This window comes from Meles meles, chromosome 12 (assembly GCF_922984935.1).
Source record: "Meles meles chromosome 12, mMelMel3.1 paternal haplotype, whole genome shotgun sequence".
Classification (NCBI taxonomy): Eukaryota; Metazoa; Chordata; class Mammalia; order Carnivora; family Mustelidae; genus Meles; species Meles meles.
The window spans coordinates 54,779,258-54,799,053 of record NC_060077.1 but is presented as its reverse complement, the minus strand read 5'-3'; positions in this window follow the sequence as shown (position 1 = coordinate 54,799,053).

Sequence of the window (19,796 nt, the reverse complement as noted above, 5' to 3'; positions counted from 1 at the left end):
AATAAAATTCTCATAGCAATTAAACAGAATCATAAGTTAACTTGAGTTCAATAATGATCTACTCTAAAATTCTATTTCTGGACAGAATCACTGTGAAACACCTTTGAGTCTAATGTCCACTGTTAGTCCAAACTGTGATTTAAGAAATGGCCACTAGATGGCAACATATATTGATGAGTTATTTTTCAAGGTTAGGTCCAAGTTGTCATTACATTGTGCACAATTTTCAGATAAAAATTATTTTATTTTTTAAATTCTATTTTAGATAAACTGAATTAAACATTATTTAATACATATGGGAAATATTCAAAATAGGGTTAAAATTGTTGTCTTGGGAATTTTGGAATTTGATGAAATTTTCCCCAAGGTTAAATATTTTGGGTTAACAACTGAGTGGATTGGATAATCAGTATTTGTGATGTTAAATGCCAGTTTTGAATGTGAGAGATATTATGGATCTTGAAGTGTAAACTTAATGTTTTAACTTATATGTTTTAAATCAGCATTTATTAGTACATGACAATAACAGTAATTAAAAGCTGCATTTATTAAAGATAAACTAGTTCTTTGTAGGGCTTTTCAGAGATTTAATAGTTAATACGTATTCCTTTTCTTAAAAGGAAAAGTGTATAGCATTCCTCAAGTGGAACATCTTTTATGGAGCATTTCCTTACAGAATAGTGTTCTCCAACATCGGAAGGAAAATGGAATCCTAAGTGACGTTTTCTAAACATGACAGTATCATTAGAAGTGATCGTAGGCATGTGAAGAAGTAAGAAATATATGTAGGGGCGCCTGGGTGGCTCAGTGGGTTAAAGCCTCTGCCTTCGGCTCAGGTCATGATCCCAGGGTCCTGGGATCGAGCCCTGCATCAGGCTCTCTGCTCCGCGGGGAGCCTCTTTCTTCCTCTCTCTCTGCCTGCCTCTCTGGCTACTTGTGATCTCTGTCTGTCAAATAAATAAATAAAATCTTTAAAAAAAAAAGAAATATATGTAAAGTAACAAAATACAGAATGTAGTGGTACTAAATCTAAACTAATTTTTGAAAATAAGTTTTTGAAAAAAGTTTTTAAACTTAAAGAAAAAAAAGAAAATTCTTTGACTAGTTCATCTGGCTTGAAGATAAATTATATCCTGTTCTGCGAGAAGATAATGGGAATATTAAAAATCCCGCGTTAATGAGTCAAAAGAACTTAATATAATCAGAATGGATTTTTGTACATTTGAGTTTCTTTTTTTTTTTTTTTAAAGATTTTATTTATTTATTTGACAGAGAGAGAGATCACAAGTAGGCAGAGAGGCAGGCAGAGAGAGAGAGAGGAGGAAGCAGGTTCCCTGCGGAGCAGAGAGCCCGATGTGGGGCTCGATCCCAGGACCCTGAGATCATGACCTGAGCCGAAGGCAGCGTTTTAATCCACTGAGCCACCCAGGCGCCCTTGAGTTTCTTTTTTATGAGAGAAGAAAATGGCACCAGAGACAGGAAACTGGGTATTGATTTCTAAAAAGCAAACCGTAAGACTGTCATTGACGGATATTTTACATTTCTTGAAGCGCTAATACTTCTCACTGCAAATTCGTGCTCACAGTGACAACGCCGTGACCCTACAAGACACTACAGCTTAAAAGACAGATGCTGTTATGTTTTCTACTGGACTCAATTGAGAAGTTACTTGGTGAGGTGTCATTGCAACCACACAAGGGTGGACTAAATATCACACACATTTTCCCCACGAGTGAATTTGTTACTAGTTCCATGTGTTAGGCACCAAAAGGATTCACATCTGATTAATAACCTCTAGTGGAGGATTTTGAATTAAGCGATCAATTTTGATTTATCGTCCTATGCTGCCATCCGGTGGTTACTTGAGAAATGAATAAAGTGGGGAGATCGTGTTTAAAAAAAGGCCTGAACTCTTTGCTTCTGTGGCGTTAATAGAAAAAGGGACTCGAGCCGACCTGTGCCAGTTTCCCCGGAAAGAATGATATTCAGTGGCATTCCTTCATTTATTTTCTCACTCCTGTGAGATAGGATGAGTTTAAAATAGTTGCTGCATAATGTATGAAGGAGAAAAATCTTGAGAGGACTTAACAGTTCGGAGAAATAATTGTCTTATTCTTAAATATTTCCACGGGAGGCGGGGGAGAGGGAGAATATCTATTTTCACCTTAATTTTCTTTTGATCAGGAGAACTCATTCTATTCTGAACAGTTTGTCTAAACCAGGTTTTGAAAAATATCCATCATATCCGTATGGTAATGAAAAAGCTAAAGCCGATCAGCAGAGAGCCTGGCTGATTTATTCAGGAATGCGACTACTTCAGGTTTTATCTTTTTTTATCTTAATGAAACATGGTACCATTATGCATGTGGTCTTGCTATTACCTGTAAAATAATCTACACTGTGATGGAATGTAAGTCTCTTTGAGCCAATTCAATGTAGAAATGCTTTCATTTATTCACAGCAGATAATGAATTATCTTCTAAAAGAAGGGTAGCTTTTGATCACCTGTTTTTAATTTAAAGCAAATTACTTGCTCTTTCCTAGTTGTAGCTCATGAAAAAATAACTTAATGAACATTATACTAAGGATTAATCTTAATAATATTAATTCTTATGATCGTATTAATTGCCAAACCAATTAAAGTCATTAGTCTATACTAACTGAGAATTTTTCTGTTAATGTTTCTATTTTACATAAATAGATACAATGAGTTTTAGTGTGTAGCTCAAAGTCATAGAAGAAAACAGAAGTGAAAGAAAATTAGAAATCTAAATTATTGATTCAGCTTTATGTTTAATTATTCATTCATATGGCCCTTGATACTACATTTCAGAAAATATTAAATATTGCAATTTTCTTACTAAATATTTAATTTTCGTACTTTTATGTTATAATATTAACAAACCATGGCATTGCCTAATCAAAAAAAGAGTCATAATGCTAACTTGCTAAAGTTTATTTTATTTCATTTCTGCTTTCTAGTCATCTACTAAATAAGGACATTATTTGTCAGATATTATTGTTGAAAATCTAGTTGGGTAGAACATCACCATCTTTGTAATGCATGTAGTATTTAGTAAACACAATAAAATGGAATCACCTTACCAATGGTAAGAACATAGTTACATCATCACTGTAAATTGACTTTATTTCCTTCTGTAGGGGAAAAAACTATGTGCATACAAATCAATATAAAATGAAAAAGGTAAACAACAGCCTGCTAAATAAATGACATAAAGCAATTCTCCATCAAAGCCTCTGTAATTACTTTGTGGAACAGGTTGCCCTTAATACAACAATTAATTAATTTTTCCAAATGAATTATGCAAGCCAATATTTTTTCTTCATTAATGTTTTGTTGAAGTCATTAAGTTTCATTAATGAATAACAAAGAAGCAATTGGGTCTTTATTCTAACGGATATATATTAATGTGCTTAACTTGAACTAAATGTGTTTCTAGTATGTAATCAAATTTGAATCAATCAAGTCAATTTACCAGTCAAATGTCCTTTTGGAGACCCAGCTGCTTCATGTGGATGGCTCTTCACAAAGAACATGCTGAAAGTGACCCAGAAGGCTCCATGGTTCTGCCAAATATCTCATCAATTCCTAATTACAGTCCATTTGATTTTCTAAAGGAGAATTTTGATTCTAATTATGATGAATGTGAATAAAAGCTTAAAATTAATCATTGTAAAATTATGACTCTTAGTCAAGATACCAGTTCCCTTTCCAAAGAAGAGAACAGATAAATTCATCCTAATCTTAGTTCTGTGAGAGTATGAAAATAGACAGGTTTACTATTCCCTTTTCACAAGATGTGTGACTGAAGAGCAGCAAAGCTCATCTTGTGTTTATACCATGGCTGTGTATATGAAATAACAAAAGTATTGATTACTGAGCTACCGGATGTATGACATTGTGACCTATTACCTCACTACTGGAACAAAGCCTGGCCATACCCTTATATAATCTGCAGAACATCTGAACAAGAACACGTTCCTCAAGATACCTGTATCTGTCTTATGAGCCTGTCTTTTTTTAAAAACCAGTTTTTAGTAATAACTGAAGTAGCTCTTGGTATTTTAAAAATAAATGAAGCAAAAAAAATCGATTCCATTTACTATAGCACCAAGAACCATAAGATACCTGGGCATAAACCTAACCAAAGAAGTAAAGGACCTGTACTCGAGGAACTACAGAACACTCATGAAAGAAATTGAAGAAGACACAAAAAGATGGAAGACTGTTCCATGCTCTTGGATTGGAAGAATAAACATTGTTAAAATGTCTATACTGCCTAGAGCAATCTATACTTTTAATGCCATTCCAATCAAAATTCCACCGATATTTTTCAAAGAGCTGGAGCAAATAATCTTAAAATTTGTATGGAGTCAGAAGAGACCCTGAATTGCTAAGGAAATGTTGAAAAACAAAAACAAAACTGGCGGCATCACGTTACCCGATTTCAAGCTTTACTACAAAGCTGTGATCACCAAGACAGCGTGGTACTGGCATAAAAACAGACACATAGACCAGTGGAACAGAGTGGAGAGCCCAGATATGGACTCTCAACTCTATGGTCAAATAATCTTCGACCAAACAGGAAAAAATATACAGTGGAAAAAAGACAGTCTCTTCAATAAATGGTGCTGGGAAAACTGGACAGCGATATGTAGAAGAATGAAACTCGACCATTCTCTTACACCGTACACACAGATAAACTCGAAATGGATAAAAGACCTCAACGTGAGACAGGAATCTATCAGAATCCTAGAGGAGAACATAGGCAGTAACCTCTTCGATATCAGCCACAGCAACTTCTTTCAAGATATGTCTCCAAAGGCAAGGGAAACAAAAGCAAAAATGAACTTTTGGGACTTCATCAAGATCAAAAGCTTCTGCACAGCAAAGGAAACAGTCAACAAAACAAAGAGGCAACCCACGGAATGGGAGAAGATATTTGCAAATGACAGTACAGACAAAAGGTTGATATCCAGGATCTATAAAGAACTCCTCAAACTCAACACACACAAAACAGATAATCATATCAAAAAATGGGCAGAAGATATGAACAGACACTTCTCCAACGAAGACATACAAATGGCTATCAGACACATGAAAACATGTTCATCATCACTAGCCATCAGGGAGATTCAAATTAAAACAACATTGAGATACCACCTAACACCAGTTAGAATGGCCAAAATTAGCAAGACAGGAAACAATGTGTGTTGGAGAGGATGTGGAGAAAGGGGAACCCTCTTACACTGTTGGTGGGAATGCAAGTTAGTGCAGCCACTTTGGAGAACAGTGTGGAGATTCCTGAAGAAATTAAAAATAGAGCTTCCCTATGACCCTGCAATTGCACTGCTGGTATTTACCCCAAAGATACAGATGTAGTGAAAAGAAGGGCCATTTGTACCCCAATGTTTATTGCAGCAATGGCTACGGTCGCCAAACTGTGGAAAGAACCAAGATGCCCTTCAACGGATGAATGGATAAGGAAGATGTGGTCCATATACACAATGGAGTATTATGCCTCCATCAGAAAGGACAAATACCCAACTTTTGTAGCAACATGGACGGGACTGGAAGAAATTATGCTGAGCGAAATAAGTCAAGCAGAGGGAGTCAAGTATCATATGGTCTCACTTATTTGTGGAGCATAACAAATAACATGGAGGACATGGGGAGATGGAGAGGAGAGGGAGTTGAGGGAAACTGGAAGGGGAGATGAACCATGAGAGACTATGGACTCTGAAAAACAACCAGAGGGTTATGAAGGGGCGGCGGGAGGGGGTGGGGTGGGGTGGGAGGTTGAGGAACCAGGTGGTGGGTAATAGGGAGGGCACGTACTGCATGGAGCACTGGGTGTGATGCCAAAACAATGAACACTGTTATGCTGTAAATAAGCAAATAAAAATAAATAAATTAATTTAAAAAAAAAATTTAATGCTAGCATCTCTATTCTAAGAAGCCAAGAATAGACCTTGTGAAATAACGGGGTGTGGCACCATTACGGAACCACCCAGCACCTACGCTACATTCGGTCTTTTTGGGGAAAAAACCCCCAAAACACAAGTTCTTAATCCTGTAGCTTCCCTGTCTTGACTTTGTTGTCATAACTTTTCTTTTGCTATGCTTTGCCTTTGGTACTAGGAGCCTGGATCTCCATTCCTCTTATTCAGAGCCGAAGGTGTTGGATTAACAGCAGTTCCTCAGTCCACAGAGGTGACTGCAACAACAGTGATAGTTCTCATTTTTCTAGGCTCTTCAGAAAGAAAGAAATGTTAAGATCTCTCACCAATACAACTCTCCATTTTCTAGTTTATATCCTTATAATGAAGCACTGTAAGTTTTTAATTATAGGCTCTCACACAGAAGCCGATAGTGCATCAAAATCAACATCACACTTCTGAAAGAGCAATGAGTGCTTTGAGGTCCATTTAGAAAAGCTTGAGCAGTTCAAGTTTGGTTGTGTTTATGTTATGGCATTTATAATGACAAGCAATCTGGATGAAAAGTAAAAGTTCTGTGAATCAACCAGATGTGTCCAAGTATCTAAATTTTCAGCATCAAAAGACTGAGTGAATTTTTATCTTAGGATAATTAGCTTCTTGTTTGACTGTAAGATTGGGAGATTATTATACTGCCAAGGCATGCGGCACTCAGATGACATTTAGCCATCGGCCCTTGATTGTAAAGAATTAGCAGAGGGCAGTGCGTAGGAGTGGGGCTTTGGGAGTTAGACAGTACCTGGTTTGAATTTGACCTCTTCCACTTGTTAGCTAGGTACCCTTGAGAAAATTAAGAAACTTTTCTGTCTTCATCTATAATATAAAGATTTTAATTATGTCTGTCTTCTAGAGTTGAAATGAGGATTATATACACTGTCTAACAGAAAGTACTAAGTCAGTATTAGGTATTGTTGCATGCATGTTTATTTTCCCCATATATTAATATCTTTAATGTCAGGAACTGGTTTATCTTCCACAGTGCCTAACATACAGGAAGTCCTCAAAAAATGTTTAGTAAATACATTGTAATAAAATCTCATTATGTTACATAATTTCCTCATTTTAATATAGTTTAAGTTTTTCAGCTCTACTTTTTTTTCTTTTAATATTTTATTCTTTTATTTGACAGAGAGAAACACAGGTAGAGAAAGTACACAAGCAGGGAGAGTGGAAGAGGGAGAAGAAAGCTCTCCATTGAGCAAAGCCCAATGTGGGGCTTGATCCCTGGACCCTGAGATCATGATGCAGTCAAAGGCAGACACTCAACAACTGAGCCACCCAGGTGCCCCTCTACTAGTTTCCATCAATTGATTCGTGGTGTCTCCTTTGAGTAAGGAAGTCACAACAGATACCGTTCTTAGGAGAAGTTTAGTTGGGAAAATTAGAAATTTCTTACTACCAAAGTTCAGTGCAATGTCAAAATAGTTCATTTTACTTTCTGTTACTTTGATAAAAGTCTGCTCACTGTAGATGAGCACAGTGAAGTTATAAATTGCTGGGAGTTGTGTACTTCAACATTTTTTAAGAGAGTGACTCTCAGATGAAGTATTCTTGCCACACACACACACAAAACACATATCTACACAAAAATACAAATACATAAAAACAAAGGGGGCACAAGGCTACTCTGAAAGGTGTTGGATCTATCTATATCTATCTATCTATCTATCTATCTATCTATCTATCTATCATCTATCTATCTATCTAGATTGTGGTGGTGGTATCATGGGTGTTTGCCTATGTCCAAACTCATCAAATTGTACAGATTGAATATGTATAGTTCTTTGCATATCTTTTAGACCTCAATAAGGCTGTTAACAAAAGAGTAGACGCAGAGACAAAAACAACCATGGCCCATTTGGTAAACTGCAAATCATTCAGTTGACTGTGATACACAAGAACACAGGGAAGGACAGTTCATGGTGGGAAATGGCTTTGGATGAATAAGCAGGGGACAGCTGAAGGGGGGCCATGAGTGTCTTGCTTTAGTGTATATGCTTAACATGCAGTCAACATAAGTTACTGAAAAGCTCTAAACCCAGATTTTAAGAAATATCATTCTGTTAGGAAGAAGGAAAATTGGAAAGACTGAAGACTGAGACATCCACTAGGAGAACTCATAATAATCTAGTTGAAAGGTGATCATGGCCTCAATGAGTGATTCTCAGTATTGGTTACAGAGTAAAACAACCTGAGAGGTTTTTCAAAATGATTGATTCCAAAATTACTGATTTTTGATTCAAAATTATAGCTCTGCTATAGATTAATGAAGTCAGAATCTCCAGGGGTAGAACCTGGCATGGGTATTAAAAAAAAAAAATCTCCAAGTGATTGTAACATGCACCTCATTTTCAGAACTCATGGCCTGGATTATGGCAGTAGCAGCAGAAGTGGAGAGAAGGAGTTGAATCAAGAGAGTTTCCAAGGCATGAATTATAGAACAGTGCCTCTTAAACTTTACTGTATGGAGAATAAACAGAGAATATTGGAAAAACAAAAAACAAAATACAAAAAAACATATTCCTATTTAGCAGGTCTGGGGTGAGGGTTGAGATTCTGCAATTTCTGGCAAAATTTCAGATGGTGTCAAAGCTTTTAGTGTGTATATATATATATATAATCTTGCTCAATATATGTATAATATATAATAATATATATTTGGGGAAGAGAAAATAAAAATAAAGAATGGTTTCATAATTCTGACTAGAATGACTAAGACAGTCTGGTAATAAAAATTGGGAGAAAGATCATAAATTCATTTTTTTAACATATTGAGTGTAAAATGTCTGAAAACAACACGAAAGAACATGCAAATTCTAGAGCCTGGCTTTGAAGTTTGGGCAGGAGAAAAAGCAGTGTGTGTCATTAGCCTTTTCAGAGTGGTTGAAACCGTAAGGATTGGTGAAAATGCCTAGATAAATGTGGTGTGTAAGGTGTAGCCAAAGACAGAATCCTGACCATAATAAGAACAGGACACTAAGGTACAGGTTAACTTAGGAAAGCATAGTAAGATTTTCCAAGCTAGAAGAGGATAATCAACAAGACAGCAGCATCACAAAAGCCAAGGAAAGAAGAATTGAAGAGAGTAGTCAATTCTGTTCAAACCTCCCTGAGTTTCTGTAAGATTATTGAATGAGGTCCGTGGGACTTACCAATAAAAAGCTCATTTTCGGTCTTGCCAAAAGTGACTTCAGTGTCCCAGTGGGTGGATGAGTAACTTGGAAGTCAAGAAGTAGGACAATATTTCTGAGATGCTGGCTTTCTGTGAAAGGAAGAGGAAGAGGCAAATGGGTAGAGGCCGTTGCAGGGTCCAGAGAGGGAATTTTTTTTTTTTTATGGACTTGTTTGCACATTAATTTTGACCATCTCTTTCTAAGTTAATTATTCCCTTGAACATATGACAAGATATATTTTTTAATTGTTTCTGGCTTGACCAATTATTTTAGTTTATATTCCGCTGCTAGTTTAAGTCCCAAAATACCTTCCTGAAGTCTTTCTGTTAATCACTCTGGTTTAATTCTGAGTATAAATTGCTCAACAAAGGCTCATGGGTTCTAACATGGATAGTCTCCCTATATCCCCTGGTTGCCAGCTTTCCTGGCTATTCTCAGTGCCCTGCTCCCAGGCAAGTCTCCCTCATGTCATCAGGTCTCTGCACCTTCTTTTTCCCGATGGTCCCTAAGCCAGTACTTTGGTTCCCAAGGCTGTTCTTTTTACCTAGAGTCCTATAATTTGACACTACGGGGTGGATTTTTATTCTTGAATACACATTACAATCACCTCCAGAAATACAGATGCTTGGGCCTTACCCTGGGCCACTTCGATCAGAATCTTGGAGGTGCACCCCAGTCCCAGAATGTGATTCCTACACCCACCTGGGGTTGAGAAATGCTGCTTTATAGTCACCAGTGTCCGTTTCTTCCCCACATTCTGTTGGAGAAACTTCTGTTTCTTCTGCAAAATTTGAAGACCACCAAAATACCGGTTTCCACAAGAGAACAGGTTTCCTCATGAATACGCAGAAGAACATATTGATCTTGGGAAGATTATTCTTATAATGCCACAAAAACTTAACTGAAAGAGGAGAGATTGATCATAGGCAGAAAGTTCAGGGGAACGATACTCTCTGGAAAGGATGTGTGAATTAAGATGGAAGATGGAAATGGAGGAAGGATCTAGAAACATCATCTGAAGACCTAAGAGACTGAAAAGAAGGTTGGGAAGATTGGAATCAAACTGGAAGAGCGATATGAAATTGTACCTTGGATGGGGCCCCGAGGGACAGAAGAGTGTATGGGACTCTATTTATGATAAAGGGAGAAGGCACATGAAGCTTGGGGTCACAAGTGGCTTTAAGGAAAGCTGTCTCTCCTTGAAACATGAAGTTACACCTGATGGACAGACAAGCATAATCTTGCTTTTATCAAGAACTAAAAAAAATCGCCTATCTAAGGTGGAGCTAAAACATGTTAGTATGGAAAAAACAGTTTGCCAACCCCTTATAACTGGGCTCTGTTCTAGTAATTTGCCAACAACAGCTTCTCACTTCAGAGTATCAACAACTCATATTAATTCTGTGTTTGAGATATAGAGCGTTTAGGTGAAGTTATACTTAAAATCCTATTCCTGTCTGTGCCTGTGACCACTGACTAACTTGAAGAGGTTTTTGGTTTCCCCCCCGCCCCCTACTATGGGAATAGATGACCCATTAGTTACTAAATGATCACTGCAATTTAGATACTGGCATTCATAACGTTATTTAGTAAGTCCAAATGACCATTTAAAACCACCAAATTTAAATGGCCTTTCAAGTCTGAACAACTGCTGAGTTCTCAGCAATATAAAAGCCAAAAAAGTTTAATCAACCAGACAAAAAGCTAACTCAGGCAGAATGAATTGAGTGTAGATTTGTGTACATTGCAATCAGTTTTAGTAGTTTTCAGCCTTTAAAAATGATTGAAATTAGGAATTAGAAAGTGTTTAAATTCATTTTAAGTTCCCTTTATAGAATCTTACCATATATTAAGGGTGGATGTTATTAGCCCCTACAATCAGTCCACATTTATCGCAGTAATTATGAACTTGTTATTGTGCTTACTGTTGCTTTAATTTGATTATAAATGCCAAAAGAGTTTTAATGAAATATTTCTTTTTTGGTAAAGACACCTTCAGTATGAAGTAGCTATATTGAAGCTTCATAATTTGTTACACTCATATGGAATCATTCTAAAGTGAAAAGTTAATACTCAAAAAAGGAACGACTATTAAATATAAGGTATTAGAATTTATTGGATAGCCACTTTTAATTTATATTTACATAAAATAATTTAGCTTAGAAATCAACACTTATTAGTTTGGAGAGAAGATTTTCCTTTTTAGGCATTTTCTTTGACTCTAGAAAAATATTTTCTTGTTTGTGACGGAAACAATGCATGCCATGACCTACGTTTCTCCTCATCGTGTCCACTCATTGACATCAACTGGTTGGTTCTCTGGAACTGCACTGTGTGGCCTGAGTGTCACACGTAGCTAGTGAGTCCTGAAGGTGTGGCCAACCTTAATCAAAAAGTGCTGATCCAGGGGCGCCTGGGTGGTTCAGTGGGTTAAGCCTCTGCCTTCAGCTCAGGTCATGATCTCAGGGTCCTGGGATCGAGCCCCGTATCGGGCTCTCTGCTTGGCAGGGAGCCTGCTTCCTCCCCTCTCTGGCTGCTGCTCTGCCTACTTGTAATCTCTCTCTCTCTCTCTCTCTCAATCTGTAAAAAAGAAAAAAAAAATTAAAAAGAAAAAAAAGAAAAAGAAAAAAAAAGTGCTGATCCAGTTTTTAGAGAGTTCTTATGACATAAGATCTTACTGATATTGTGATATTGATCATATGTTGCAATAATAATACGTGGATATATTGGTATAAATAAAGTGCAGGTAGCAGTCAGCATAGCAGGACCCTGAGGCTCATTGCAAGGATTTTGGATTTTTTTCCTAACTGTTTAACAAGAAGACACTGACAGGTTTTGAGATGATAGTAAAATGATTGGTTTTTGAAAATCATTTGGCTTCTGTGGGAAGAATGGAATGAGGGGGATATGAGATGGGTGTAGAAAACTGGAATTTTTGCATTAATCCAAGTGGCTTAGGTAGAATGCCAAGGGTGGAGATGGATGGAACTTACAGCTTTGTTTTGAAGAAAGAATAAAATGAACAGATGATAGAAGCCATATTCTGGAATGTGCTTGTAAAAAGACACACCGAGGAAAAGACTCAGTTTGTTTGGCATGCAATGTCCAGATTTGCTGTCTTTATTGACCTCACTTATTACCAATCTCTTAAAATTCAATGTCTGGGTATGCAGTTCTGTTAAATACCAGAAACTCACTTAGCTGGGTTTAAGGACAATAAGAAATCTTTCAAAAGAGCTGGTACTCCACATCTCTTCTGAAAGCATTAGGTCATCACAAAAATTCTCTGACCCTCCGTATATAGTAAACTGTATTTTATGGGAGTGAAGGTGATTTTGTGTGCTGTGCTATTAATCTTTATGAGCCTAATGATCACCAAAAATTCAACAAGAAGGTAAAACCAATTATCTGAAGATGTGGGGTCAGAGAATCTGTGCCTTCCGTGACTTATATATTCTGTCTACTTGGAGTCTTTGAATTGAGTGTGCGTCCTACTCAGTAGTATGCTTAAAAAAATGAACACACCACAGACATTTTTACTTCGAATGGCTCAGTCACTATTTAACATTCCATCTTCATATACTGTCTACATTGTTAAATTGCCTGAAACTGCAGAGCAGTCAAGCAGTACACAAATTAAGCCACAAAGTAATCGGATTTCAATCACTAAATATTCACAGCTCAATTAAGTTATTTACTGAGATGTTTGTCTTAGCTGTTGAAATCTTTGCATATTTATAGGCACTTCACACTAACCTTTTAAAAATATCCTGATGTGAAAATAAAAAGCCACATTTGTTTTATAAGGTAGGTTGAAGTTACGGCTCCAGGTATTTAAAAATGAATAAAAAGTCAATTACCTTCAAGTTTTCCAAGAGTATGATTTGGTATCTATAATAGAAAGCTGACTACAAATTGCCTGATTATGCTTTTGTTTCTGAAAAAGAATATTAAAAAAAAATGTGAACCAAGTTACAATTCAATCTTCTGTTCTTCCCTCCATCTTGCCATATTATAGATGGATCATATTTTCCAGATTCAGCACTTCCCTCTTTGCTTCATATTTAACCATAAAATCCTGAGAGTGGCTCTGGATAACTTGGTTCAATTCTGTTTTGATGTTTCATTTCCTTCCTGCCAACGAGGGGACAATAACAGTTACCTAAGTCAAGGTGGTTCCAGGATTCCTCTGACAAGTAAAAAATAGTGAACATAGTATATTCAGAGTGCATGATTACAGTGGCTATGATTTGGAGCAAGACCTTGTTAAGGATTAGTACTATTTAAAGTGCTTTACAAATACCTCCTTGAATCTTTTCAAAAACTTTATTTTCTTTTTTTTAAAAATTTTTAAAGATTTTATTTATTTATTTGACAGAGAGATCACAAGTAGGCGGAGAGGCAGGCAGAGAGAGGGGGAAGCAGGCTCCCTGCTGAGCAGAGAATCAGATGCGGGGCTCGATCCCAAGACCCGGGGACCATGACCTGAGCTGAAGGCAGAGGCTTTAACCCACTGAGCCACCCAGGCGCCCCTCAAAAACCCTATTTTCAAAACCCATCTTACAAAGGAGAAATATTTAGGCTTGAGGATGTTAATTGCCAAGTCTGGTCGTACATGACAGGAGCAGTCGATTCTAAGTAGGCCCGTATAAATTCAAAGCCCAAGATCTCAAATATTACAATTTATTGATTCTCTTAAGCCAAATGATACAACCCACTGTATTAGTTTCCTATTGCAACTGTAACAAATCACTACAAATTTAGCGGGTTAAAACAACACAAATTTATTATCTTGTAATTTGGAGGTCAGAAGTCTGAAATGGGGCCTAAGGGGTTAAAATCGAAGGTTGAATTCCTTCTGGAGGCTGAAGAAGAGGATCCATTCCTTGCCTTTCCCAGCTTCTAGAGGCTGCCTTGCATTCCTCTCTGTGTTCCTGCTCTGACCTGACCCTCCTGCCTTCATCTTATAAGGACTTCATGACATTCCAGGGAAAAACCCTTCATTTATTCACACCTGCAAAGTCCCCTTTGCTGTGTCAAGTAATATATTCTCAGGTTCTGAGGAGCAGAATATAGCATCTTGGGGGGGCATTATTTTGCTTATTACATTCATATTGAAATAATAAATATATTTTAGAACATATCTTGGAAAAAGGCTCCTATCTTTACGTATGCCAGTGAAGTACCTATTTTACGGAGTGTTACCAGCTACCATTCAAGCTGCATCCTTGATATGAAAGCTGGAGTAAATCTGATCATCTAAACCTTTTGGTAACATCTGTGGGTTGCAAATAGACCCTTGATAATGTAAAAAGGTACCAGCAAGGATCTCAGTAGGGGATAAATCCTTTAATCCGAGAACCATATGCATGGGGCAACTCCCTATCAGTTAATGTCCATCAGGCTTGGAGAAGTTGCTTTATAATTGTATGTGATAAATATATCACACCATGTGACATTTTCTACACAAACTCCTCTTGGTGTATAGACTATTGACTTCATGACTAAATTACAGTTTTTCAGAAAAAAATTATTTAAGGTAAAAGAGAATTGAATATTTTTCAACCCTTTCTTAGAATTAGAAATATTTAGAATAGGGGCGCCTGGGTGGCTCAGCCGGTTAAGTATCTGCCTTTGGCTCAGGTCATGATCCTGGGGTTCTGGGATAGAGCCCCGCACTGGGCTGCCCTGCTCAGCCGGGAGTCTGCCTTTCCCTCTGTCCCTCCCCCCACTCATGCTCACGCGCTCTCTGCATCTCTCCCTCTCAAATAAATAAATAAAATCCTTTTTTTTTTTAAAAAAAAGAAAGATTTTAGAATATTAAGAAAACATTTAGGGTATTGGAAGATATTCACAAGTTTGAAAAATCATTAACTCAAGAGATTTCTGAAAAAGATTTTATCTATTTGACAGAGAGAGACAGAGAGAGAGAGAGAGCTCGCATGTGCAGGAATGGGGGGACGAGCGGAGAGAGAGGGAGAAGCAGATTCCTCACTGAGCTACCCAGGAACCTCCTAACTCAAGAGTTTTTGTTTTACCTAAAAATCACTAGGCTATATCCCAATATTACTGTTAAAAAGCAATACATATTAACTTTCTCATGAATGGTACAAAGGGAAAAAATGATCATTGTTGGCATTAGTCTTTCAAATCTTAATTTCATAATGGAAATTCCTGTCCTTCATCCTATCCTCCGAAGTGTCAATATTAGTAAAAAGCTTTTGGTTATATTCTTAGAGGCTAATCCCTGTTTTTTTGTTTTTCTTCCCCTCTCTCCCTCCCTTTGTCCTTCCTTCCTTTCTCCCTTTGGTTTACAGAGCCTCTTCCTGTGACATATATACACGAAAATTAAAGTGTAAGAGGACATGGTTAGAATCTCTACATGCACCTGTTTAAGTTTAATATAACATTAAATTTTCTCCTAAAATTAAGTGTGGGAGATTTTTTTTTTTCTCCTACTCCCCCTGTAGCTGGTGCTTGGTAGCTGCCAATTCCAATTCTGGGTCCAGATACTTCCTAGGTTAAGAAAACTAAGGGAGGAGAGAGCTCCCCTCAACCCAACGCAATTCAAAACAAAGATGCAGACATTTTCAGCATATTGTGGGAAAGAAATGCCACCAGGCAAAGGGTTCTGAGGTCCTTCTCAGGACCAGAGAAAGTAAAACTGCTGAAAAGAAATACTCGAGCCTTTGCTCTGAGCTGAGGAGAGGAGGAACCTAGGAGGGAGAGAGAGAAAGATGGAGAGAAAAAGTTTGGGAATCTCAGAGGGGAGAGACAGCCTGTTGAGGAGGGCACAGGATACTGTAGGCAGGAAACTCAAGCTGCTCACCAGTCAGGGGGCCAGTGGGTGAGCTGCAAATCCCTGTCTAAGGACCACTGTGTGCTTTGCCACCCCTGGCTTAGAGCCTGGAGTTGGGAGCTTTCCTGAAATCCTTTTGAGACCTACTTCATCTGTGCTACTGAGAAGCAAAATTAAGGTTTTATTGTTGTTACTACTGTTTTCGGTTTTTCTTTATAGGAAATGAATGTGTTGCCCTGACTTTCTGATGTGAAGTGCATAGTAAATAGGGGTTACACAAGCATTCAACTTATTAGAAATTATATTTCAAAGGAAAAAGGCTTTCTTTGTTGGTGAAGGGCTTGGAATATGATTTGACCTGTCAGTGAAAACAAAAACACTATTGTTGCATGTTCTTCTTTGAGGCTGACAGTCCCGATTCTTTCCTATAGCATAAGGAAGGTGGGTGCTGATACACAGGTGCTGGTTTTCTGCATTCAAAACTACCTTCTAAACTGCTGAATCATCTTGCTATGCTATTAACCTTATTCTCTCTGAGATAAGAGATTAAAAAAGTCTTACTTTCTTTTCAGGGGAAATGAAAGTTCTTAATGGGAGCTTAGAGCATTTTAGAATTCAGGGCAGTTGTGTGTGTGTGTGTGTGTGTGTGGTGTGTTTTTAAACTTTCAATAAAGTGATAACACAATCTGTTATAATTATTTTCAACTCCCAAATTTTATGCTTCACTGTAATGAGGCATATTCCTTCATTGGAACAGTGCCTTCACAGTATTTACTTGCTTGCATGTTCGCCTTATCATTAGACTAACAACTCATGAAGAACAAGGACGAAGATTTTAATTCTGTTACATAAGAGAAACTCAAAAAATGTCCCTTGATTAAAAATTAAAAATCGGCTCTCTTTTGGGAACTGGAACTCAGAGGGCAAGTTCACAGGCAGAGTCTGGTATGGGTTGAATTGTGCCCCCTCCCAGAAACGTATGTTGAAGTCCTGAGTCCCAGTACCTCAGATGTGACCCTTTTTTAGAAAGAGGGTTAATACGGATGTAATTGGTTAAGTTTAGATGATGTCATATTGGAATATGGTGAGTCCCAATTCCAATATAACTGGTCTCTTTGGAAGAAGACAACTGTGGGGAGACAAAGACACCCAAGAAGAAGGCCATGTAATGACCAGGGACCAGAGGGATGCACCTGCAGGCCAAAGAATGTCAAAGGTGGCCAGCAAGACTAGATGCTAGGAAGAAGCATGGAAGGACTCCTGCATAGGTTTCAGAGGGGGTCCCAATACCTTGATTTTTGACTTCTAGCATCCAGAACTGTGAGTCAATAAATTTCTATTGTTTTAAGTCATCCAGTTTGTATTACTTTGTTACAACAGCCCTGGGAAATTAATATAGACCTTCCTCGTGAAATATTTCTTTTTTTTTTTTTTTTTTTTTTTTTTTTTTTTTTTAAAGATTTTTATTTATTTATTTGACAGAGAGAGATCACAAGTAGGCAGAGAGGCAGGCAGAGAGAGTGAGAGGGAAGCAGGCTCCCTGCTGAGCAGAGAGCCCGATGCGGGACTCGATCCCAGGACCCTGAGATCATGACCTGAGCCGAAGGCAGCGGCTTAAACCACTGAGCCACCCAGGCGCCCCGTGAAATATTTCTTAATTATAAGTCTGACAGGGTCTTAAGGAATGTTTCCTTTTATGATGATAAGTAGTATATTTTAGAGATGGGATGTTACAAGCTTATCTAGGCCAGTTTTGTGGTTTATGTACTGTATTTCCTTCTGCTGATATCAGTAGCCTTTAATTATTAGAGGTAGCGGATGGTTGTAGGCTCCCACACAACCTCAGTATGTGCTCGTATATTAAAGCGAAGCAAGTGACCAAAAAAAAATGTTGCATATATAAAAGCATATATAGGAGGACAGGGCAGTCCCCATAACAATCATTCCTGTCATTCTTTTAAGCTCTAGCTCTGAGTCTTTGGGTTTCAGTCACCTAAGACTGTACCCAGGAGCCCTGAGGTTCAGATCCTTCTGTACATTTTTGAACAGAAAGCTGAACAGAGCCCTAAATTGCAAACCTCACAGCCTACTGGGTGTGTTAGATTCTATACCATGTTCATGCCAGGACTAAAGATCTTATGATGTGTTTCTCATCAACCCACCTTTTGCAATCTCTCTACTAATTAAAGATTTTAAAATCCTTTTGGCCAACTCATACCCTTTGAGTGCTTATGACAAAATAAAGATTCTTAAAGCTTTTGTAGAAGCTGCCTCTGGAATGAGAACTCCTGATAAGAGTGTTTAAAATGCTAACTAACCACTTTAGAGTATGAAATCCTGATTAAAATATTGTGCATTTTATCAAGTTGCCCTAGGCTGAACTGTTACACCAACCATCACAGTAATTACACTCAAGTGTTTTAAAAATAAATGTTATGGTATATGAGAGTCAATGATTTCATTTATTCTATAAATATTTATTTAACATTTACTATGTGTCAGACACTATGCTAGAACCTGGAAATACCAAGACACATAAGATATGTTCCTTGCCCTAAGGTTGTTCAAAGTCTAGTGCTGAGAAATATGTATGTTAAATAGGCAATTACTTGTGTTTCTGTGTGCCTTGGAAGTTAGATAGGTAATGCAAAGCTACATATGGTGCATGTAATAACTCAGATATGTGTCTTCACAGTATCTCTATGCAAATGCATTCCCAGGATCATATATCGGGAATCTCTTTAAACCTTCTAAATCCCTTTGCAACAAATGATTGGACTCCATGGTTTTTGGTATTTAATTGCTGACAGTTTTAAACTTCACCTCTTGATTTTCTTCTCTACATCCATGCAAGTTAGGAAAGTCGGGATTCTTCCTCCTTTGTCACTGGTTGAAAATGCAAACCACGTTAGCTCTTGCCTGTGTGTGGGATCCCTCAGCCAGGCGTCGACTACTAAGCACAGTAAAAACTCCAAACCAGGCTACCTTTCTTGCTCTCTCAAGCAAGGTCAGACTAGCTTGGTAGACCTGCCTGCTCTCCCTGAGAGCCTCATTATATAGAAACAGAGAGTAGAATGGTGGTCATCAGGGGTTAGGGAGATGTTAGTCAAAGGGTGTTATCTTCTACTTTTAAGATGAAGCAGTTCTGGGGACCTAATGTACAGTATGGTGGTTATAGTTAACAATACTGTATAATATACTTGAAAGTTGCTTAACGAGAAAGTCTTTAATTGCTCACCACACACACACACACAGATACACACACAGACACACACACTGGTAGTTGTGCCAAGTGATGGAGGTGTTAACTAACCATATTGTGGTGTCATTTTTCAATATATAAGTGTATCAAATCAGTGTGTTGGACATCTGAAACTTATACAGTGTTATAGGTTAATTCTATCTCAATAAAGCAGGAAAAAAATAAACACACATATATAACAAACAAAGACAATATATATGCAAAATTACCAGAGTCCTGATTTCCATAATTGGTCATGGGGTCATAGTTGATATCTGTAGCTTCTACTTTCAACTACCCATTCCATGTTTCCCTTGCCCACAGACAGAACCCCAGCTGCTCTTAGTTCCTTATTTGGTGGAGTGATCCAATCTTTCTTTCCAAAATGATCTGAATTCTTAATCATTCTGCCTTTTCCTGGTGCTAGTAGTTTTCATTCCATTCCATAACAGCAAGAAAATGGAATGTCATCTACACAGCTGCAGTGAGCTGAATTCTGACGGCCATATGAGCTGGGAAGAGGATCTTGAGTCTCAGCTGATAATTTAGACCTGGTCAATAC